Genomic DNA, 25006 nt, shown 5'->3' with positions numbered 1-25006 from the left:
CCTATGGCCAAAACAAAATATAATTGTGAAATTGCCTGAATTAAAGGGTAAATGACAGAGTGGTGGTAAGGAAAACTTCCATGGTTGTCCTTTACTTAAAAGAGTAGGAAGGATTAAAAGCCAGTACGCAAAAGAAGACACTGTAGCTTATCTTTAAAAATAAAACAATTTAAAAATATCCTAGCAACTTAAGTTAGAATGTTTGATTTCTGTGGGACATAAGTTGTAGTTCCTTCACCAACTAACAGTTAAGCACTTACTACAAGTCAAAGAATAGAATAAACCCACACATCCATGCTCTTAATGGAGCATTCCGTGTACATCTTATTGAAGAAATATCTTTACCAAAAAAAGGACAGCATATTTTTTTCATTTGAAAAAATAAATTTTAAATCCACAGAAAAACCAAGAGAATACTCCTGGCCCCGCAACCCACCCATATGGAATTCTAATATTCTGCCTACGAGTATTTACTTTAACTTATTTTCTTTTTAAGAAAAAAAACTACACATAAAGTTGAGTCCCTTTTGTAACATATCCTGATCCCATTCCCCTTTCTCCTGAGATACAATCACAATTCCGAATTTGGAATTTATTTTCTGGGCAAGTTATTACACTATTACTACAAATTCAAGTATTTAAAACAATATATATCATTGCTTTCAAGTTTTAGATAAATGTCACCATACTATATATGTATTTTATATAAATGTTGTTATACTAATAACTATCTTTTGCAACTTATTTTTGTCATTCATCCATGACAATACACATAGCTCTCTTAAATAGCAGTGTAACAAACAGTTCATCATATGACTATGTCACAATTTGCCATTCTTCTGTTGCTTAACATTTTCATTTTAATTGTTTTGCACTTTTTTCCGTATTAAAGTAAAAATAAACAAGACTTTATCATATGTCTGAGTTTATCTAGAAATCTAAAAATGAAATTCTTGGGTTCAAGTCTACGTATATCTTCAACTTTATAGAATTTTGTCAAATGCTCCCACAAGAAAAGTTCCTATGAGAAAAGTTCTTCAGTATTTGGAAGCACATTTAAGAAAAATAACTACTATCTAGATAAAAATTTAAAAAATTCTTCAGTGATCAGTTTTATCAAGTGCAGGCATACTAAATGTTCCAAACAAATAAAATAGACTAAAATTTGGCCCAAGGTACTTGCACAAAAATAAAGCTCTCATAAATACACATTTTCCTCATGTGAGAAATACTAAGACTTGATCTAGAAACTAATGTAGAAATGACAAGATGCATATTAGTTATTGAGCTTAGATCCATGATGAACAAAGAGGGGGAGAAAAAACCCCAGAAAATGTAAATGGTTTATTGGTGTGAAGAATCCTCCCTCATTTCATTTTGGGCAGTGCTTCTCACATGTGGTGCATCTAAAATAAGTAAAAAAAATAAATCACAGCTTGTAAAAAGCACAAATTCCTGAGTCCCAGCTCCAGATTCTGATTCAGCAGGTCTGGAAAAATGTTGTATTCCAGGTTATTCTGGTACAGGTGGACCACAGACATTTTACATAGTAATTAATAGTAAAAACAAATTATTTCAATATAAAGGATTATGCAACTCACTTTTTGGTTAAGGGAAGATTAACAGTAATAAATATATTATCTGTTAAATTCCATCAACGTATTAAAGAAAACACTTAAGTATTAGCAATAAAAAAGTAATCTCAATTTATGGTTGAATATGTTTGACTTCTTGTTAAAGCAAGTTGTGGGCTCATTTTTTTAATTCAGATAACCAACCACATACTACAACAAAGTTTTTTTTTATAATGTTAGCAAGAAACTAATATTCTGAGTTTACTGTAATTGCTAAGGAAAAACATTAAGAGCAGGAGTGATTAGTTGTGATTTTGATAAAGATGACCAGGGGAAAATTATGGTTACCTTTTTAAAAGAATACAAATGTCAGACTTTAAATTAAGACATTAAACTCGCACACTAAAATGTCATTTGTAGTTTCCAGCAAGTGTGCTATAAATGAAATCACAACTTCAATAGAAATCTATTATTCACTTACCTGTAATTACAACCTATTGGAATTATTTAGATATAATAGAGGAGGAAAATGTATAGATATTTAGGTTATGCAAATCTGTGCAAATTCGAATTGTAAAAATCAAAAACACTCTGCTATACTATTTGAAACTACAAAGTCCTGTTTCCAAAAGATTTAGAATCATCTGAACTTTTCAGATATGACATTATTTTAATAGTGCGGAAAAGTAAAGACATGAGTTTACACCTGTAGCACACTTTGTATTTAGTTATACATAATATTAAGTAGTACAGGATGGTGTTCTTTTCAGTTACAGTGAAATCAACAAGAATCTGGCCTTGTTTAGACTGGGCTATAAAATGAAGACAGTATGGGCTGAGAATATGGCCCCAAAGAAGAAGAAAGACTCCTATGTGGCCACCCACAGTCAACTTTTCTTTCCTCAGTATATTACCTAACTTGTACTATCAGCAACTAATTATTCATTTCTTCCAGTCTAACAGTGAAAAAACATGAAACCATACTTATTTCCAGAAGACAGGTTTCCATTCAAACAGATGAAATTAACTGAATAAAAACTACATTAACTAAAACCAAGTAAAAAGTAAAAAATAATGAGTCTAACTATAAGTATCTTCTGTTCTCTTTATGCTACTTTGGGAAAAAATACCTTCTTGTCAAAGAATGTATTCATTATACTGTATATGGGTTATACTGACAATTGGGCCCTTTCCACCTGGCCTATAAAAGATGGTGGTGCAGGCTCCTTTGGCCACCATTATTGCATATTTGATGCTATTCTGTACAACAGCTGACAACCAGCAGCAATCTTCCAGCCCCTAGTCCCAGCTGTAAGAGACAAGAACAAGGGCTGTGGTGATACTTGTTTATTCACTGTTGCTGCTGCTGCAGCAGCAAACTGAGAAAAGCATATACAACACAGAAAAAAAAAAAAGAAGGTTCAACCAAACTTACCTAGCAGGTCTGTTTACATCACTACAGGATAGACTTACTTAAGAAGGAATTTTTTCTTTAAAAAGCAGGATGTGGGAAGGAGAAGAAAAGATAAAATTGGTGTTTTGATTAGAAAGTAAACTTATAATGTATGTAAAAAAAATATTAATGACATGTAATGATCTTCAGCTACTAGTTCAGATTTAACTGCTCAGTTATCAAAATTCTCAGAAGAGCTCTATGCAGGTTCAGAATAAATTCATAAAGAATAATTTCCCTAGCTCTTCTCCTGGAAAATAAGAAAGTATCTAAACTTGAATCAAGAAATGAAATTATATTTTGCTTATAAAAAGCTCCAGGCTCCCAGGTTCCACATATCTAATCATCACCACATGTTTGACATCAGACATTATTAACAAAGAAATAAGATTTTAGCCTATAAAGTTTTTACAAAAATTCCAACTATTAAAAAAATTTCCACACATAATTTACCTACTTTAAATGTGTAATACAAAGCTAAAAAATTGATGCATAACAGAAATATAAATTGTTCTGTCAAATTACCTTTAAATTTCAATGTGATTCTATTTAGGAGCTTCTAACTTTAAAGTTAAATGCAATTCTTTTATCACTTAAGAGCAATTTTTGATTCTGAAAAATATTTTAAAAATCTGAAAAATTAGGACATCTATAAATTAGTTTGTTAAATGCTAGAATTGGCTGATAAATTTAAATACTTGGTTAAGGAAGCTAGGTTTGAGATTCATTAAAATAAAAGTATAAAATATAGTAATACTTAAAATTCAGATATTTTGTTAAAAAAAAAACCAATCTTTTATCAAAATTGAAAAAGTAATTTTTCTGCTTAGCGCAGTAAGAAACAAATAATGTTAAGAATACAAATAAAAAACAATTCTAAGGATCACAGGATAAAATTATTAAACATATAGTTAGTATGAAACCTATGGAATAAAAAAATAACAAATATCAAAGGATTTTTAAAGCATTAAGACATTTACAAACAGTAATAAATTTAATAAATATTAACCAGTAGATTAATCAGTCTCAGCAGTTAATGTGTCTCAGCAGCCCCATTTGAAACATGCTGCACGTTTCTCTTCCAAGTGACTCTAACCATGAAAATAGGAAAGTAAAACTAAGGCAAGTCATATGTTAATGAAATATCAAAAGTGTCGTTTATGGTGCTGAGAAATGAAATTCTACTTCAAAATAATATTTAATAAAAAGTTTATATCCTCATATTAATTACATGTTGAGTTTTGAAAATACTTTCAAATTAGGTCTTATTTGAAGAAAAACAGAAATAGATTAAGGATGTATTTGTTAGTAAAGAAAAAACCACATAAAATATACACACGTACAAAACTGCTTCAAATAAACATTTTAAAAAGTTTTAAGATAATTGTATCTAATCTTTCATGAATCCTCAGCAATACTATAAAACCTCTATTAACGTTATTATAGCTGACAAATGCTTAAAATATAAGTTGTTATAAAGTAGCATTATACATCAATGATAAATAATGAATAGCTTCAAGTCCTTTCACACATAGATATGTTAAATTATCTCTATTTTAGTTTATCCAAATATTCTTTCTCTCTTAAGGATAACTATTTCAATAGAACAGGAACACTGAAAGTATAACTGTATTTTAAGAACAATTAAGAATTTTTCCTGAAAATGAATGTTATTTAATCCTAAAAATACATTTAACCAAAAATGTAAATGTTGCAGAAATAAGATATAAATTTGTCACTGGAAAAAAGATAACTCAATAGATCCTTTCCCCCAAATTTTGATATAATGAACACATATCAAGATTTCGTTAGATATAGGGAATTAGGTTTGCAAATTTAAAACAGCCAAAATCCTTACAAAATGTCCTTTAAAGGGTAGTTAAAAGATAGCCAATTACACTTTGCAGTAAAAGCCCTTATTAACTTGTCTCTTAAAATAACACATCCTACAAATTAGTTTTGTTTCTCACCCTCTAAGTACTAACCAAATACAAGAAAACTGTTAATATCTGCATTGATTCTTTTGGATGTCAAGTTATTTACTAAGCTCAAAACTTGGAAGTTTTTAAGCCAGTATATAGCTACAGAGAGGACAATTTTATGATGCTAAATATTTGTGTCCAAACTGTAAGTTTTGACAACTTCAAAAAGCACAAATCATAAACTCTCTAAATTAGGAACAACTCTGGGTTTATGCCTTTATCTAAAATATAAACTCAAAATAAACCCTTTATCTAAAATATAAACTCAAAAACGTCTCTCTTCATCCATTTAATTCATTAAAGCTGTGTGTAGAGGTATCTGGATCGAAAGCAATAAACTGAACCTGGATTTTTTTTTTTTTAGACACTTAGAAACCATATTTTTTACTTTTCATCTTAATGTTCTCTAACTTGGAAAACACTGGATAAGTTAGAGAAGAAAACTGTACTAATTTTCATTCTATTCAAACTAAGCTGCTCTTTCAACACATTCTCAAATCAAAGTTATGAAGACATTCTAATACCTTACATTTATCTCAATCGCCTTACAATGTAATGCCACCAATACCTAAACTTCACCCTTATATAACACTGATCTCTATTAAATGTTAACATTTTATTTAACCTTAACAGTTAATAGATTCACATTCCTGGATTATCTATCTAATATCTACTAATACAGAAATATCTAATATTAGTTTATTATTTTTTTGATATGTATCTCAATGTTCATTCTTAAACACACATCTGAGAATTTTCTCTCAAAAAATTTTAATCTTGTTAAAGACAGAAGCAGTTCTATGATAATTATACTTCACTTTTAAGATTAAATTACACTTTTCTTATGAAAACAAACCTTTGTAATTTCCTGTATCTTCAATATGTAAAGTATATATTTTTAGGTGAAAAAATATTGAAAGAAAAAATTATAGTGTGTTATATTTTAGTAAACCTCATTTTATCTGTCTAATAGTTTTTAAAAAAAGTTATGGTTAATACTTTATCATGTGATTAATACTTTACTATGCAAAATTTAACCAAGTAAACTTAGTAATACTGTTTAATAAGTTCATTTTCATTATACCAGATTACCACTTAGAAAACAATAACTTTATTAGCTAAGTCTGAAGTTTTCAACTAAGACTATAAAAATCAAAGAAAATAAATATGCTATAAAAGTGGTTCTATTATAAAGTTTAACCACTTTTCTGGAGGAAAAGACAGTAAGTCACTAGAAATTTTGGCATTCTATTTATTTTTAAAGAGTTAGCAACTTTTGATATGAATAATTTAAATATTTCACTCAGAGTACCTATGAGTAAGATATTAATTTCTGCTTCAGAAAGTGGGTTTTTCAGTTTCAACCAAATTGCCACTTTTGGTTAGGATACTACTTGGAATATTTTAAATTCTCTTAAAATATTCTCATTAATTTTGTGGCTCTACCTACCAGTATACCTGTCACACAGCCAAGCACCAAATTCCATTTGATTTAAACTTTCCATTTTGTAAGCTGAAAAGTCCACTAATATTTTACATATAACAATGTAATAACAACCTTAGGAGGAAAAATAAAAAATCACTACAGATACTTATTTTTAGAATAAATACAGTTCAAATTGGACCTCATACAAGATGATGAGAACATCAACTATATAAAAAAAAACAACCTGGAGTTTTAATAAGCAAGAGTACTCAACCATGGCCACGTCACAGACGTCACAGGATGATTTCTGTGTATTAATAAATCTTTACTGATTTTTAGGTCACCTAAAAGTTCTAACTTTACCAATTAATTGTCTAGCCCAATTATACTGCAAAGACATAAAATTGTACGCTTTTAAAATTCATTAGTATACCTTAATCTCCTATCGTGTTCCAATGCATTATGTGAATGTTCAATCAAAGAAGTTAGGTTGTTCTCCAGAATTGGCTCTCTCCTAAAGGTCAAAACCTGCAATAAAAATGTCATGTATTATAGCATGAAGACACTCAACAGATTTCCGCCTCCTGCAGTTCCACAGTGGATCCCTGAACACAGAGGTAAGGTCTTCAAAATGACCTCAATCTTGCCTATGTTCAAAAAAACACTAACTTGAAAATAATGTTAAAGAGAAATAACTTGATTAGAAACACCTGTGATATGCTTTATCATTCGAAGTCTCTTCAAACAAATCAGATTAATATGTTTCTGCTTTCATTTCTCTTTAGGGCATTCATTTTCAAAGCAGTGTAGATGAGTGTGTGTGTATTTAAGTAGGTGTTAGAGAACTGGTAAAGGGGACTCAAAAGGAAAATATCAGAGATATAGTTTGTGCTTCTATAACTCATAAACTCCAGTTTAAAAAATTACTCAAAGGAGGCAAATTTTTAACTGCCTTTCTCCCAAAATTACCAAACGTTTAATGATGACAGAAACTAACACTATTTTCAACTTTTGTCTTTTGCCATGCCTGAGTGAACAGTAATATTGGTTATTGCCAAATATTTTAATACATTACAATTTTAACAGAACAAAATTTAGAATTTACTCTTTAAACAAATGAAAATATAAGTAGTAAGTGGGTGACTATTGGGCCAACGATTTTTTTAATGGTTCCAAGTAAGGGTGGTGTAACTAAATGTATTTAAGTGGCTTTTTCATTTGTTTCACCTGAATCTTAATGATTTAGTGGCAATCAACTTTATAAAAATATTAAATTGTTAATTACCAAAGATTTAGAATGTACTATATGTGAACCATAATGCTCTGATTTTTCTATTTTTATTTAAAAATAGTTTAGGAAAAGAAATGAAAACCAAATAAACCTTTATTCCTCTGCCACCAAATATTTGATTGTTTAATGGCAAAACCCTCCCCCCCCTCCAAACACCAATCCAAATACTATGACACCTTAAAAAATTAAAATCACTTCTACATGGTCTTCCTCAAAAGATATAGACAAAATTTTCCATATTTGAACACTGAAAATGAAGGTATCTTAACTTTAAAAATCACAGAAGGCAAACAGTAGACACCAATATGTACTCTTTGCCAAATACTGTTTTTAAATAGCAGAGAAACAAAAAATACCAGATAACAGAATAAAGGAGGTTCAAATACAAGACAAATATTAAACTAAATGATAAAAAATATGATGTAAAAAAATCTTGAAATAGTAAATCTCAAATCTGTTACAAAATAGTTTATTATTTATACTTAGAACCTATGGCAAGTCTCTTTCCAATGCAAAAGTTCTTTAGTGAAATAAAATAGGATTAAACAAAAGTATATTAAACTTCCCATAATTTGATTTTAAGAATAAAATTCATATATACTTAATGTTAATTCTAATATTTGAAACTTATCTTCCTAAAAGGAAGCATCTCTAAGCCAGGCAAGGGGAAAATTAAAAAAAAGGCAAAAGGAAATCATTTCCCTACCAGAGAGCAACATTTATAGGAAAGTTCTACAATCATTTGTACATGCAAATCAAATATAAAAACACATATTAGTACTGTGATATTCTAAAACTGATGTTACTCTTATAATATTAAGGCAATCACAACTTTAAAGCTCTAATACTATCACTTGTAAAAATTAAATGCAAAATGGCTTAATCTCATTTTGGACACTTATTTGAAAGAAAGTGGTACTTTCTTACTGATAACCTTTGGTCTTAAGAGAGGGGCTACCAAATTTCAGCAAGTCAGTTTGAGTTCAAGTTACATTAGTTGCCTGGCACAGGTTTCTAAGTTTGCTGAATTTAAAAAAAGAACAAAGCTGTATGTATACAAATATTCTAATATGACAATTTTTTCTAAGATGTGTTTTCTAGTTATAATCAGACCAATAATCTTTCTTCTAAAAAAGGGTTAAAAAGAAATCAATATGGGGATTATTAAGCTTCATTAAACAATAGAAATAAAAGAAAAGAGCCAATTTTAGGCCAGTCATTTTTTAAAATAAGAGAAATTTTTGAAGAATAAAATTTCAAAATAGTGTATAAATTTGTACTCTCATTTTCTTAATTGGAAAAAGCTTATGTATCATGTGGAAGAAATATCTAATACAATCTTCTATGCATTGTTTTTTTTCCCCCTTTTTATAAACCCAATCGACTGACCTATATTTCTGGACTGAAGTATTTTGTTACATTCTGAATTGTTACTACATACCAATAAGTAAATAAAGAGAAATAAAAATACATGTAAGTTTCCACGAAACAAAAAAAACAAACAAAAATGTAGTAAACAAAGCATGATGTAACAAGGGATCCAGAATATGAAAGTTATTTTGAAATTTTCATCCTTAGCTCTAGTTCATGATAAACATTGAGTGATCATTAATCTGATAAGAAAAAATACGTTGTTACATACAAACACCTGAGTCTACAATTTGTAAATGTACAGCTAAGACGAGCTGACAACATTAAAACGAAGTCTAAAATTGCAGTTTTACTAGGATTTATAAAAATAGTTGTAAGGGCAAACAAATGAAAATCAATGCTACCAGGAAGACTGATACCTTCTCTCGTTCCTCTCACCCACACAATATGTAAACACAGCTTTAAAAAGAGTTGAGCTACTGTACCAACACCTTTCCCTACCATTGTTTTCCTGTGGTATTATATGACTTTTCTAGACCTTACAATAGAATAGAAAATAAATCAGAATTATCAACTGCAGAGAAATATGGATAATATATACTGTAATAATCATACACATCTGTTGAAACTCATACCTACATGCACACAAATCTAAAACCAAAATCTTTCTCTTATCTAGCATCACATAAAAGGGAAAATATTTTGAATGCTGTAGATTTTACTTAGGTGCTAGTGTGTTCTCAAGCTTTAAGTGTAGTATTTTAAATAAAGAAATCCTTCGCTTCTTTTAAAATGGCTTATTAATAAGCAAAACAATCCTTCATCCATCACCCCCAAAACGAACAAAAAAACTCCTCATAAACTAAAGCACTAAAAATGTATGGTTAAATTTAACCACCCTGATGGAATTTAAAGGTCTCCCCCCATACCATCCTCACAACTCTCCAAATCACCTAATAATCTGAATGAAAATGAAAACACAAAAAACAAAACAACAGTAATAAAAGCAAAGTCCACTAGTTCTGGTTATCATAGGTGAAATTACATTTAAAATAGAAATGGGGTCTCCTACAATTTCATCAAATTAAATTTTATTCAGGATAATTAGTACTTTCTATGAAATTTTCATGAGATGATTCAAAATAAAACAGCTTTGAAATAAGGTAATGAACAAATGTTCTATAATTACAATTCTTGTTATGAAGGCAATACAAAATAGTATGATTTATAAACTCAGCTATTCTACTTATTAATATAAATTATATTTACAACCCTGCAGAGATTTATGAAAGTTGTAAGATTTTTTCATTTGAATATTTCCTAACAATGCATATTTCACCTAATGTGAGAATATAAACTCTAAGTTTCAAAATTTCAACTATTTAGAAAAGGATATAAATTTCTATTAAAAAAAAAACTTTTTAAAGGCATCTACAGCTATCTGGTTTATCAGTGTGAGTTTACTGATTTTCTTTGAAAACCACACCCGCCTTTTATCAAGATGCAATGGAACGGAATGACAAGGTTGGTAATAAAGAGAAATATATTGATGGCTGTCTTAAGCAATGCTAAACAAAAATCATCTTAAAACCAACCAAATAAAATAGAACACACCCACACTGTTGTATGAAATATATTTCTTCATAATGAATCTATCAAAGGAATGAATTCATGTATACGCACCTGTGCATACTTACCTGTTGTATTGTGTAAATTTAAGCAACATAAATTTCTTGTAAATAAAGTTTTAAATCCACTGCGATGGCTGAATTAGTAAAATGTATATATTTTAAATTAGATGTAAAAAGTTTTAAAAATATATCAAATTTTTTGTGAAAAATGTGGAAAAGCTTTCTTAACATTTAGAAAATTAAAGTTTCTTTTCATAAAAATAAAACAATTTTCCCGTAACCTGCATCTAATAAATAGTTTAAGATGCAAAATTTCTGTCAAAGGAATAAAAAACCTAAATGCTTCACTCAGTTTTTAACCAACAGAGAACAGGGGCAAATATGGAAATTTTCTTGTAATTTCAGCCAGCAGAATTACAATTTTACGAAAACTGCCTCCTCAGTTTTACTTTTAATATACATTTCTGAACCACTCGAAGGTCCTTTATTAAAAAAATATTAAACACCAGTTTTTTAAAACTCGTCTTAACGTTTTGTAACTATTTCCGTGGTTCTCTAGAAATATAATTTTTCGTGAAGTCTAGAATTATAATCTAGTGTTTAACATTCAAACCCCCCAGTCCCGCTTCCTTCTAGCCAATCAGGGGATAACAAATCCGGTGTTTTGGGAGCTCCGTTAGACACAATTTGAAAAACATCACACTCCGCTCTCCTGTTCTCCTCGGGGAAAAGATTCTAAGTGAGGGCGGGTTCCCCAATCTTTACAGAAATAAGAAATCAATCAATCGTTACTTCAATTCCAAGGGGAAAAACTCTTTAGGCAGGCGGTCCTGAAGAGTGTGTGACTGCGGTTCTCTGGAAGCGTTATTCCTCTTTGCGAACAATTGAATAGCTGTTGCAAAAACCATCTCTTGCATGTTCGCAACCCAGAGCCGTGCGCCCCACACGCAAAACACCACGCCCGCAAAGGGTTAACCTAGTGGCGCCTTCAGCGCAGAAAAGGATTCTAGATCCAATATATCTCTAATGAGGAATTTTTACAAAAGTTACTATCTATAAAGTATTGAAGCCGTCACTGGCTCAAATCATTCAAGAGTTGTTGAGTAAGAATTGGTAGAAACTGTGAGCTAAAAAAAAAAAAAAAAATCATCCCTAAAGGGAAAGACAAATAACAGCCCTCTTCCCTCGGCCTCAGAGTCAAGAAAGTTCTCAAGAAAAGGTGGGCATTACCGCTAAGTTTTCCGGGTAAAGACTTTTCGGGAGGAAAACATCAATACTGTTTCACAGATTGTTTTCCTTGCGACTTGTTTCAAAGACTGGAGAAGGAAAGTCTTCTAAGAAAAGTGCGACTCGGAGGAATTCGCATGCTCGAAGCCCCATCTTTCATCTCACCCAAGAACACATCTCCCCACCCCCCAAAGAAAGGACAACACCAGGAGAGCAAATGACAAAAATCCCAAGCAAAAAGCGAAAGCCCAGCATCTTTCCTAGGAGCCCGCTAAAACCTCAAAAGCCTGCCCCCGCCCCATCTGGCTCAAATTGGAAAAGCCAGACGCGGTCAGTGCTACTCTTGCCCGGACCGAGGCGCTCAGAGCCGGAGGGCGGCGTTGTGAAACTCACATTCCTAGGGCACCTCACTCTTTAGCGTCAAAGACAATATACAGGGCTGGGTCTTGCATGACTGACGGGAGGCACCCGCTACTCCGGGTCCTCAATTTTCTGCCGATCTTAACTTTCTTGTCACGAGAAGACGGCCGGGAAAACTGCGAAGAAAAACCACTCAGCTCGGCAATGGGGGAGGGGGTACTGGTCCCCCTCCTCCTGTCAAGGAGCCGCAGTCTTCACAGCCCCGCCTCGCCCCGTCCCGGTCCCCCGGCAGGGGGTCCCGCTGACAGATCCGCTGGGCGGCGGCTGCTCCGCCGCAGGCCGTCCGCGTCCCGCTCAAACTGCAACTCCCCTCCCCCCACACCCCCGTCTCTCCGCGCTCCCGCCACATTCTGCCCGCCGCCGCCCACTCGCAGACATCCAATTACCCCCAACCCTATTTCCTCGCATTTTTAGAGATTAAAATGAGGGCGGACCCAGTGCCCACTCCCTGCACCGCCCCCACCGCCTGCCTGTCCCACTGCCACCTCTCGAGTCCCGCTCTCCTACTTCAGGCTCTTACCGACTGCGCCAACCCTGGCGAAACTCCGCGGACTGCCCTTTGCTCGAAGTAATTTTGGGCGATTTTTTTAGTGATTTTTCGGTGGAGTCCTAGTGGCGATATACTCTCGGACAGGTTTTCCCGTCTCTCCCGCTAGATTGATGAGATCAGGCACCACTCGAAAATGGCGCCGAAAGCGCTAAGGCTCCTCATTCAAATTCGTTAGAGCCAACCCCGCCGCCCCGGGGCATGCCGGGAACGCGGGCTGCCTTCACAGCTGTCAATACCGCCTCCAACCCCCCTTCTCTGGCTTTCCCCACACTTTTGCGCACGCGCAAACTCCTACCCCCAACCCCTCACGCCATGCACATGCGCAGAATGATCGCTGTTCGCCGCTCTCCCCTCGCTTCCTTAGGTGGCAATCCTCCTACCTTTTTCTTGCGCCTGCGTGCAGCTTTCCTTTACTCAGCCGCGGAGGTGGAGGGACAGTGGAACTGTGGGCCGAGGGTCCGTAGATGACATATCACTCGATAGGCATTTATTCTACTGTTCGAGGAAAACAAACGAGGGTGCAGCTTAAGCAAAAAGAAAAACGTCTTATTGCAAGTGTCTAAACTCATAACAGCGGAATGTGTCTCCGAGACCATGTGATTGTATGGAAACACGTGTACTTAAAACAGCCCCACCTGTGTGCAGAGCTCTTGCTGTATGCCAACGCTTTACTGGAGCTATCGCACTTAAGCCTCAGAACAACTTTATGAGGTAGGTACTATTCTCAGTTTGCAGGCCAGAAAACTAAGGGTCAGAGACTAAGTAATTTGCCTAAAGCAGCGCAGGTACCAAGCACGTAGATGAGTCCGCATAACTCCGATTCTGGAACCTGAGCCTTTTTCCTTGCTGTGCGATCCAACCTGAGTACACACAGGAGGCGTGGTTTCCCCTACTCGACAACCGTGTGTATGTGTGTGTGTGTGTGTGTGTGTGTGCGCGCGCGCGCGCGTGTGTGTGTGTGCGTGTGTGTGTGCGCACGCGCGCGCCTGTTTGGAGTTAAGGAGTACTTAAATTTGCTGGAGTCCTTCCCGGTCCTAGGCTGCCTGTTGAGAAGGCGCTTTCATCGAATCCAGTTTCTCTCACTGCCCTACTTGTCCTTAAATATTCTCTCGGTTTGGGAGCGGTGAATGGGCAGTCTTTGGGTGTCACTTAGGGCGATTTAAAAAAAAGGCGTGTTTAGTTAACTGAACGTAGCAAAGATGGGCTTCCGTTGTGCGACGCACGTATAAAGTAATAATAACCTAGTTACCACATATTGCCTGTAGTCTGATGGGCAGGGTGCTAAATAAACGATTTATGGATTGATCTTGTTTATTGCTCACGACAGCCCTAAGAAGTATTATCCTCATTTTACACATGAAGACACCCAAGTCAGATGAACAAACTTGCCCCAAAGTCTTAAAATTAGTAAGTGGAAGCACAAGGCCTAGGCAAATCTGTGTCCACCTTCAAAAACGAGCTATGACAGGCCAACAAATGATGACAAAGTTGTCAATATTTTAACATTTTCCTTAAAAACTTCTTTTAAATGTTCATTTGCTTGGGAGAGTTATCCTATCTGCCACCAGGCTAGTTAAGATGAATTAAAAACACAACAAAACTGCCATTCATCCTAAATGATTGCATTTTAAGGCTATTTTGGATTGGTTACTTTTTTCCTGATTCCAAGTTATAATGAAATTTCTAAAGAATCGAACAGTTTAAAATCTGGGGTATTGCTATGTATTTTTTTGTTTCCAGTTTTTGTTGCAAAACAACTTGTGATGAACCAAAACTGCTTAAGTATATGAAGACCTATACCCTTAAGGGTTAAATAAAACAATGGGTATGAAAGTGCCTGAAGTACTAAGAAGTAAGGAAATGGGAGTAGGCCGGCACAATTTGCATTTTTGCATTATTGAGGAACCATTGGAAAAGAAATAGATTTTAATAATTTGAGATCAAGAAGTAACATGGCTAAGTATATGTGTCTTACATCACTTTGGTACTTTTGTGTACTGGTTAAATGAGTAGACTCTGGAACCAACCTGGGTTGAATCTCAACTCTGCTAATTACTAGCTATGACTCTACATGAGTTACTTTTTCTCACTTTGATCCGTAAAAGGAGTAATGCTGGTACTTCATTGGGTTGTTGTAAGAATGTAATTGAGTTAATATATTAAAGGCATTTGAACAGTGCTTGGCATATTAGTAAATATTAGCCAATAGTCTTTAACACTGATCTTTTAAAATGGCTTTTTTAAGAGGTGTTTTAAAAATCAGACTATAGTTAGTGCCTTTAGGAGTTAGCATTCCAGTTCAAGAGTCCCTTAAAATGATAAATTAGCCTGACATAAGATTTTTGCCAAATATGAGTAATGATTTCTGTCAGATGATTAAGGATGGTAATTTGTTTTACTATTTAATAAGAGTAACATAGAAATGGAATGGTTTTATTGCTTTTTCTAATTATTAAAGTTAAAACAAACAAAAAAAATCCGGCCAGTCTAAAATATATATAAAGTAAAAACTATCCAAATTTCCATTATCCAGAGATAATTACATATTCTTTGTATTTTAAAAATATAATGTACTTGTGGAGAGAATCAGCTAGGGGAAGTCTGGATAAAGTGATATATTTGGGGAACTTATTTGCAAGATTGTACTGAACTTCATGAATTGGTAAATTTTTGATCAAGCTCCCCTTTAAAATAGTGTATCAAGAGAGACTGTATATAAAATTGATGATTCTGTTGTTGATAATAACATTGAGTACCTACTATGTGTCAGATACTGTGCTAATCATGCATATATGCATTTTCCCCTTGAATCCTCATAACTCATGTGGTGGGTACAATTATTATTTTCATTTTGCACAGACTAACATTTATATGGAGGTTACCTTTAGATCTAAGTCCTGTTTTGTTTAAAATCTTTTTTTACAAACCCCAAATCCTTCATTAAAGCTCTTAATTCACTAAAATGGGAGAACACAAAACCAAATAACATGTTTTCTATACCTGAACAAAAAGTCCAACTGGAAAAAATGGTATTTTGAAAATGAAGAATTTTATATTTGACCACAAGGGGGTGCATATTCCTGAGTTGAATTTTAAAGGAAAAAAAGAAAAAGCACTTTTGCTTGAGACCATCAAATTCACAGGTAAAAAACTAGTAAGAATACCTTCCCTGAATTTTAATACTCACAAAGTGATATACTTTATGAAAAGAAAAAACTCAATTATATAGGTCTAAATTAGGGCAATTTTCAGCTTTCTTTCACCTTAAATATAGCAAAGAGTTAACAACCCCCCACCCCCTTTCACCCACCCAGTTTGTTATCTCTGCATACTTCTCTTCTCTTGTCATAAGAGTAGAACTGAAGTCATAATTTAAAATCTGAGGCTTTACTTGGAAACGGGAATGCAATCACCAGCTAATGAATAGAAAATACGAGTACTGTGGAGAACTAGAGGTCTTGTACTTTCAATGCTTGTTTTTTCCGTCCTGCTACTTCTAATGAGTAAGCTACAACAGATGGAATGTTGACTTCAACATATTAACTTATTTAGATAAAATCATAAAAACTATAGTTTTGTTCATCTATTAAGAAAGAATGAAGACTCTTAAAGAAGAAAACATTTTGAACATTAACTTGAAACCAATATACACTATTTGATGTTTTAAAAACAATTTGCTTAGATGGGTACCTTTTATTTTCCTGTTGGTCTTATTTCTCTGAGGTGGACTTAATGTTTTTAAAAAACTTTTTATTTGGAAATAATTTCAAATTTACAAAAAGTTGGGAAAATAAAAATAGTTCAAAGAACACCGGTATCATTTGCTGGTTCTTAAGCATGGTGTCTCTCTTTTTACATTTATGTATATTTATATACAATTTTTTTCTGAACTGTTTGAAGTTAAGTTACATACATCCTGGCCATTCACTCCTGAATACTTGAGAGTGTATTTCCTATCAACTTCATAAATTTACATTGAAATAATATTTTAATCTACCACCTATAATCCAAATTTGTGGTTTGATCCTTGTAGCATTTCCCCCTACAGGACGGGATCCAGTCTAGGGTCAGGTACTACATTTAGTTGTCCTAACTCTTTAACATCCTTTACTTTGGAACATTTCCACAGCCTTAAAAAAAAAATATTTAATTACCTTGACATCTTTGAAGAATGCAGCTTGTCCCCCCACCTCTCTTTATAATAGAACGTTCCTTGTTTTGGTTTTTGTCTGATGTTTCCTCATGATTAGATTGAGGTTATACATTCTCAACTGGACTATTGCAGAGAACCTTCTCAGAGTATCACTTCTGGAAGCACGTTGATAGCCATCTGTCTCTCATCTATGGTGTTAATTTTGATCATGTGGTCCATATGTGGCTTGAATTTTCCACTGTGTACTTTAGTTACTGTTGTTGTTTTTTTTTTCCTGGCAATTAATAAGCAATTTGTGGGGAGACATTAGAAAATATATCCTGCTCTTCATCAAAATTCCTGTTTAAATTTAGCATCTATTGGCGATATAATTTTACCATGATGGTTGCAAAACGATTCAACCAATCTAGTACTCCCTCCACATTTACCAGTTGGCTCACAGCATTCTCTTCGCCCTCTCTTCACCCCTATTTATTTATTATCTGCATTAACTTATGAATTCCTGTTTTTCCTCTGTATTTTCTTTATACTTTCTATCCATATTTATATGTGTATATTTTATAGGTTTTTTTTCTGAACCATTTGAAGGTAAGATACATACATCATGACCTTTTACCTCTAAATATTTAAGTCTATAATATTTAATTATTTTGGTGTTCAAATAGTTGGAGATTTAGCTGGAAGGAGCACCTTTAGTCTGGTTTCTGTATCTTTGTGACATGACTACATCACTTTTTTTTTTTTTTGAGCACTTCCTTACTTTGTGGTTTCATGTTTATCTTGTCCTTACCCTTCCCCAACCCTGGAATTAGCCTTTTCTCTAAGGAGCCCTGTTTCCTGTTAGTGGAGACTGGTATTATTAAAGACCAAGGCTAGGTGTGCTCATTGCTACCGAGGTGTTTCTACTTCTTGGACCTTTCAGAGACAGAACTAGGAAATATATGCCTATAAAATATAGGCATATACCCATATATACACATATGGTAATGACATGGGTTTAATTTTAAATTATTTTTATTAGAATTATAATTGAGAAGTTGTCATAGCAACATTTATAAAGTTCTGAATAAAGACAGTGAAATCACAGTCCACAAAAACAATTCATACAATTTTCATGTTCCTTTCTGATCAATGTTTGTACATCTAATTTTATAGAGTTGTAGTGTGAAATTGTTGTCTTTTTTAACTTGACGTAAGTGTCTGAGTTACTACATCATTTTTACAACCTTCATTCCAAATTACTCTGCTACATACCATTTAGCAGATTCTACCCTTTATCTATTACTGGCATTTAGGTAGGTTGTTTCCAATTTTTTGCTATTATAAATAAATCTGAACTGAACATTTTTATGCATATACCTTTCCTAATTGACTTTCTCACTTATTTGCTTATTTATTGGAAGATTTCCCAGATGTGGGAATAACACTTTCCAAAATATAGGTATGTTTTGATGGGTTTGATATGTACTGGCACACAGAATTAATAAAAATATTTACCATATCAGAATTGGATATACAGAGATGAAAAATACATAGTCTGTTAGCAAGGAGCTGAAAGTCTAATGGAAGAAACAATTTTTTAAAAAAATATATAATTTGATGAATATAGAGAAAGAGGATTTAACCTAGGTTGGGAATAGGTGGCTCAGGAAAGATTTTCAGGAGGTTACAATTGAGCTGTGTTTTGAAGGATAGCTTTGTAGAGCTGTGTTAAAGGATGCCGTGGTGGAGCCTTAAAGGGTTGGAGTTATCCCAGTGTAAAAGAGAGTAGAAGTAGGCTATAGAAAGCATTTAAAGCAGAATCACTGGAGTATAAAAAACAGGGAGGGTCAAGAAAATTCAAGTAGTTAATATGATTTGTTCTTTAGGTGCCTTTGGAGGAGGTGAGAAAAGTTAGCCTGATCAGGTGGATAGAGGCTGCACCATGGCCTTGCATGTCACCTTTATATCGATGCAATTGAAAAATCTTAAACCAATGAGTAATATGATCAGATACATATTTTAGAAATTCACTTTATGAAGAATACTGGAAAACAGATTAGAAAATGCAAGAAATTAAAAACAAACAAACACCTCCTCACTCTGATGGTATGATTAAGTAAAGGCTGGTAGCAATGTAAATTAAAACAGCCCTTTTGGAAAGTAATTTAGTGATATATAAAAGGGTTATAAAAATATTAATATTTTTCCTGCCAGAAATTCCAATTTCAGGAATCTAGGTGAAATAAATCCAAAATATGGAAAAAAGATCTATACAAGAAGATCCTCACTCCAGCATTAAATATAAACAGCGAAAAAGGGGGGTAGGAGGATGAAATGTCTAATAGTAGGAAGATTATTGAGTAAACTGTGGAATTTCTATGGCATTTCTATTAGCATCATTACAAAATGATGCATACCAATGTGGAAAAATGTTTATAAGTGCGACATGTAAAGAAGTGTAATTAGCATAATTACAACTACTTCTAAAAATACACAGGGGGAAAAATACTTTAAAAACTTTCAACCCATATCAGGGTTTTCTGATCAAAGTAAAATATACATGCTAAAAAAAGCCAATCTAAAATTTGGAATTGTTGATAACACCAAACTATGCTTCTAAGGAACACTGATGTTCTATGAGCTACTCCAGTGATTCTGAAACTTTGAGAATTTGTTGAAAGTTATAGACCCTTTCTCTAGAATCATACATACATATGAACAGTTTGCATAATTTCAGAGATGGCTAGTGGCTGATGAAAAATAGAGGAAAAACTACACACACACACACACACACACACACCTCGCAAAGAGTCCATGTCCTAACCCCAGGAATCTGTGAGTATGTTACATGACAAGGATTGCAGATAGAATTAAGGTTTCTACTCATATGACCTAAAAATGGATTATCCTAGATTATCTGAGTAAACCCACTGTAATTACAAGGTTCTTCTAAATGTGGAAAAGGGAAGAGAAAGAATCAGTGTCAGAGTGATAAGATGTGAGAAAGACTCAGAGCTATTGCTGGCTTTGAAGATGGAAGGGGACCGTGAGCCAAAGAATGTGGGAGGTCTCTAAAAGCTGGAAAAGGGAATGAAACAGATTCTCTCCTAGAGCCTCCAGAAAGGAATGCAGCTCTGCCTACACTTTGATTTTAGCTCACTGAGATCCAGTTTAGACTTCTAACCTCCAGAACTGTAAGATGATAAATTTCTGTTGTTTCAAGTCACTAAGTTTAGGGTAATTTGTTACAGTAGCAACAGGAAACTAATATACACATAAACAGCTATTCTGTTTGTGTTGATGTGTGGCTGAGGTAATGAATATGCATGCATACATAAAGATATATTTCCTGGTTTTGAGAGTTTCCTGATAGCCAGGACTATGTCTGTTTTTGTTCTGTGTCTTTAGCACAGTTACTGGCATTGATAGATATTTAGTGGGAATGGTATTTAGCAGAGAGAGACAGGATCACCAATTGCTCTGCCACCCGAACAAATTTGAGAATCACTTGTTTTACTGTATTATGTTCTATGTATTCCTATAATCTGTGATTTAAAATTGTAAGGAATATAAAATGACATATTTGTTCTATATTGAATATGAAGGCAGTTTTTCTAATTGAAGTAAATGAATATTTACTGAGTGTCTCTTATGAACAAGGTATTATATTTTAAGACTGTTTTGTATTTATTATCATATATTTAAAACGTTGTGCTGTAAATAGCTAATGCCTAGGATTTTTACCCTCCAGAAATATTCTAATTACTAAACTAGAAGAATTATGAGAAAGGCAAAGAGGACGAGGTTTAATAATCGCTGGTTTTAAAATGTTTCTAATTTGTGTCCTAGATCCACAGCTATTTATTTTCTACTATGAGTTTTTAATTTTTCAAATTTAATATTTACCTAAGAATTTCAAATTAAACTTATAATCATGGTAAATGTGTGTGCATATAATATACCGGGGGTGCCAAAAAAATGTATACAAGTGGACACTTTGGTCAACATTGCTCAAGCAGTAGTTCGCCATAAGCAGAAGTGTCTGGATGCTGATGGTTACAACTTTGAGCCCCTCTTGTATAATAATTGCAGAAGTCAAACATGACTTGTATTTATCTTTTGTTATTGGTATATATTGAATATTAGAATTTCATTACAGTTTTCCTTTCTTAAAATGTGTATACATTTTTTGGAATCTATATATCTATATCTATATATCCCAAATCTAGGTATTTTTCTGTACTTTTGTTTAACAAATTCATAAAAAGTACTTTTTGTCTTTTTTAGGTCTGTGAAGTCAGACCTCAAGATGGACAACTGTTTAATTAGATACAACATCTAGTCTGCTACTGAAATCATAAACCTATAGAACATTTATTGAAATTTGTTTTAAGAATGTGGTGAGTTTTTCCTACAAATTCGCCAGCCCACATTCTCTTTTTAAAGTGCAAGCGTATAGTTTATTTTAGATATTGACTATATCTTTGTTCTGTCAAGTAACTTTGATAGTTTGTTTTCCCTGTAGCTAATTGATACATTAAAAAACAATTATAAAACCCTCCTCAGAGGTTACTTAAATGGTTCATAACAATATGCTTTAATTAACTAGGTATCAGTTTAAGAGAATATACTGTTTAGAAACAGATTTATTCTGCAATTGGATAGATTCTGTTAATGAAAGATCAATATATGTACTGTATTATCCATAAATATTTTAGATGACCCTTGCAAAATCATATTAGGCAAAAAGATACTAAAAGTAGTTTGGAAACTACTAAAAGTAGTTTTTTTTGCCTTATGTGATTTTTAAAGTATGTCGATATTAATTGCATGGGAGAAAATTTATACATGCATCATGAAATATACTTCTGTTTTGGGAAACTTACTTTGTATGGTTTAGCCCCAATTTCTGAAAGTGGTTACAAAAGATTCATGTATGTATAGCATTTTCAATTCTGATTTTGTTAAGATTATAGAGGTATAAGGTTTTTTCCCTATGTGAAGAATTTTTTTGCTTCTGTATTCTAGGCCACAGATTATGGGACTGAGCTACAATTCTTTTACAATTAATAATATTTTAAAATATTTACTGAAGAAGTATGAACTTTTGCCCCCCTTTATCAATAAGGATACCGGGAAATTGATAAACCCATTTGTTTCAGTTATCTACTTTCTAAAAAAATTAGTGTGACAATGCTGGCCTTGGATGAAATATTAAATACAGTGTTTTAAAACATTGTTTTTAAAATAGTGTAAAGTTCATAGGAGCTTAATAAAGAAAATTTAGCCTATTCAGGTTTGAAATCATAGAATCTTAATAGTGAAAACATGACACTTTGTAACTGTTGTCAAAGTGCTCCGTATAGCTCCCTATAGCCCACTCACATGTGATAACCCTTTAAATATGACCACTATTATTTTCAACCAGAAGACAAGTGAATGCCCCCTCCCCAACTATCCTTTTAGTTTCTTTAATGGCTTTATGATTTTAAACACTTCAACTATCTTGGCTCTCTTCTTCTGGTTATTCTTCAGTTTAAAAAGGCCTCTCTCAAAAAGTGACACTTGGAATCATAAATCCTATACCATGGTCTGAGATATACCAACGGTTGGTTAACGTTTTGTCCTAGCCATTAAAATGTTTTTATTCTGGGAGCAATTTTAGATAATAAAAAGGATTGTAGGGCCGGCAGAGTGGCGCCATGGTTAAGAACTCGCTTGGGATGCCAGAGGGCCCCGGTTCGGATCCCACATGTGAGGGCCAGTGACACTGCCCTCTACAGCTAAGATGCTGAACTACAGCTCAACCTGGAGCTGGGCTGCCTTGAGTCGCCGGCGACGGCGTGGGCTGCAGTCCCTGTGGCAGTGGATTGCCATGGGCTACCGTATGTAGCCAGCAGCCAGCGTGAGCAGCCAGCAGCCGCAGTGAGCGGCCGTCCAGAAGCCGGCGACTGATCTGCCTCGCCTGGGAAGAGCGCAATGATGCTGCCAACTTGGGCCAGTGAAGCAACGTCCTCCACAACTAGACTGAAGAACAAAATGACAGCAACCTGTCTGTTCCCCTTTCCCCAATTACCCAGCACTGTTCCCATCCCCCCAATTCCCCAATAAAAAAAAAAATCTTTAAAAAAAAAAAAAGGATTGTAAATAATAGAAATAGATCTGTTCTTGGCCCTTTATCAAAAGAAAATTGAAGGGTTTTAATAAAGTACTCTTTACAATGGGTAAAAAACTTTTACCCATTGTAAAAGAACCAGGAATCTATTAACATTCATTTCTTTCTTATTTTTAGTAAACAAAAATTGAGACCCTCTGGTCTCCAGCAGATATGACTGAGGATGTATGACCAGCTCTTTATGACAGTTGAGAACTACATTTCTATACTTAATATGTGAAAAATTATTTCTTGTAGAACAAATCTATAGGGAAATAAGGAGAATGAAATACAGCACTTTCTCTTTTGGCAAAGAAATGCATATGTGTTTAAAACAAATTAACTTTTAGGGCAGCTCTGAAGAAGTAATTTATTTTAAATAGGTGAACAGTTTATAGCTCTTGTGGGAACACTTTTTCCTTACTTTTCTTCATCATTGGATTAGACCCTATGTTTTTAATTTAAGTCCTTTAATTTTTGCTGTTAACATTTAATTTACTTGATGACCCCATACTGTTAACTTTTGACCCAGTGAACTCATGATGGTATAAACTGCAAAACTACTAATATACTATGGTAGATAGAAAACCTTTTCCTGATAAGAAATTATTGAAGCATATGGCTAATTCTAATGATCCCCCACGTACCTTTATTTTTACTCAAATTTCCTTTCCTTTTATGTAAAAGTGAAATTCCTAAAATTTAATTCTTTAGATGTAAAAATGTTAGTACATACAGTTGTCAGTTATTATAAAGTTCAAAGCTTCTTCTAAATTGCTTGTTGTAAAAATACTTAACTTTTATTTGCCATTAAAACTAGACCTGTGGACTTGCTTTCGAACATTTCCCCCTAATTATAAAATAATATGCATTAAAGAAAACTTGAAAGAAATCAGGAATGATTGGAAGGTATTGCTACTGGTGGCCCCTTAACAATATACCACTTTCCTCCCCCCTTCCCAGTTGACAAAGGAAGGCTCTATATTTCTCTTTTGCATGTTAGCATTATTGAATTTTGTTTATTTAGTATTATTGAATACTATACCGGTACTTTTTTTCTTTTCTTCATAAAAATTACAGTTTGTATCTTGTGTACAAGAAGGTCCGTCTTTCAGGATTCAGAGCAAAGTAATTGGGGAGGTACTGGGAGCCCTTTCATCCACCTAGTTCACACTATTCTTACTGTAAGGGTAGCTGGGGGGTGCATTCACTTTCATCATTTTGGGGTGAGTACTGGGTAGAAACTGAGGGAGCATAGATAGGTTAAATATTGTCTATGACAGTAGGATAGGAGTGAAAGGAAGCTCAGTATATAGGGAATCTAATTCCTGATATGATGTGTGTATATAGATGTGTGTGTGTGACATGTTTTAAAGAAATTCTGGTGAACTAACAGGTCTAAAAATTATGTTATATAAGATTAATATGAAACCTATTATTTATTGAGCTGTTTAACATGCAGCTTAATAATTATGGATATATTTTAATATGCTATATTTACTTTATTCAGAGTGAACAGAGAGTGAACAGAGAGTTAAGCAACAACTGCTATATATTAAATACTGTTAGGTGTGGGGATATAAACAAGGTTTCTGATCTTTGGGAACTGTGCACACTATGTGTTTCTGTATAACTCTTCATGGTTTGCTAATAAGGTAATATGGTTTTAATTTCATAATTTAAATACTAGGGGGAATGTTGTAAAATATGCTTTATTATTATTCTTTTTAAAGTAAATGGAAGTGTTTTTGTGTGGTTTTACAGTCACGATAGGAAATAATGAGATTTTGGC

At 33.6% G+C, this 25006-nt stretch overlaps 1 long non-coding RNA gene across 7 annotated transcripts in view; it reads right to left on the bottom strand.

Annotated features, from left to right (window-relative positions):
- The window catches only part of LOC109387132 (uncharacterized), a 65978-nt gene that overhangs the window by 14760 nt on the left and 26212 nt on the right, over positions 1 to 25006 (bottom strand). For 2 of the 7 annotated variants that reach the window (XR_002124914.1, XR_002124912.1), the window contains exons 2-5: positions 13306 to 13420; positions 12896 to 13027; positions 6869 to 6963; positions 3010 to 3064 (exon numbers count right to left, since the gene is read on the bottom strand). This is a non-coding gene — a long non-coding RNA (uncharacterized LOC109387132). Of the gene's footprint in view, positions 1 to 3009; positions 3065 to 6868; positions 6964 to 12348; positions 12481 to 12895; positions 13260 to 13305; positions 13421 to 25006 lie in introns of those variants that run through there. The other 5 variants (XR_002124913.1, XR_002124915.1, XR_002124916.1 and 2 more) reach the window with 5 other exon arrangements.

This window comes from Hipposideros armiger, unplaced genomic scaffold, assembly GCF_001890085.2.
Source record: "Hipposideros armiger isolate ML-2016 unplaced genomic scaffold, ASM189008v1 scaffold_148, whole genome shotgun sequence".
Taxonomy (NCBI): domain Eukaryota; kingdom Metazoa; phylum Chordata; class Mammalia; order Chiroptera; family Hipposideridae; genus Hipposideros; species Hipposideros armiger.
This window is presented reverse-complemented; position numbering and strand designations above follow the sequence as displayed.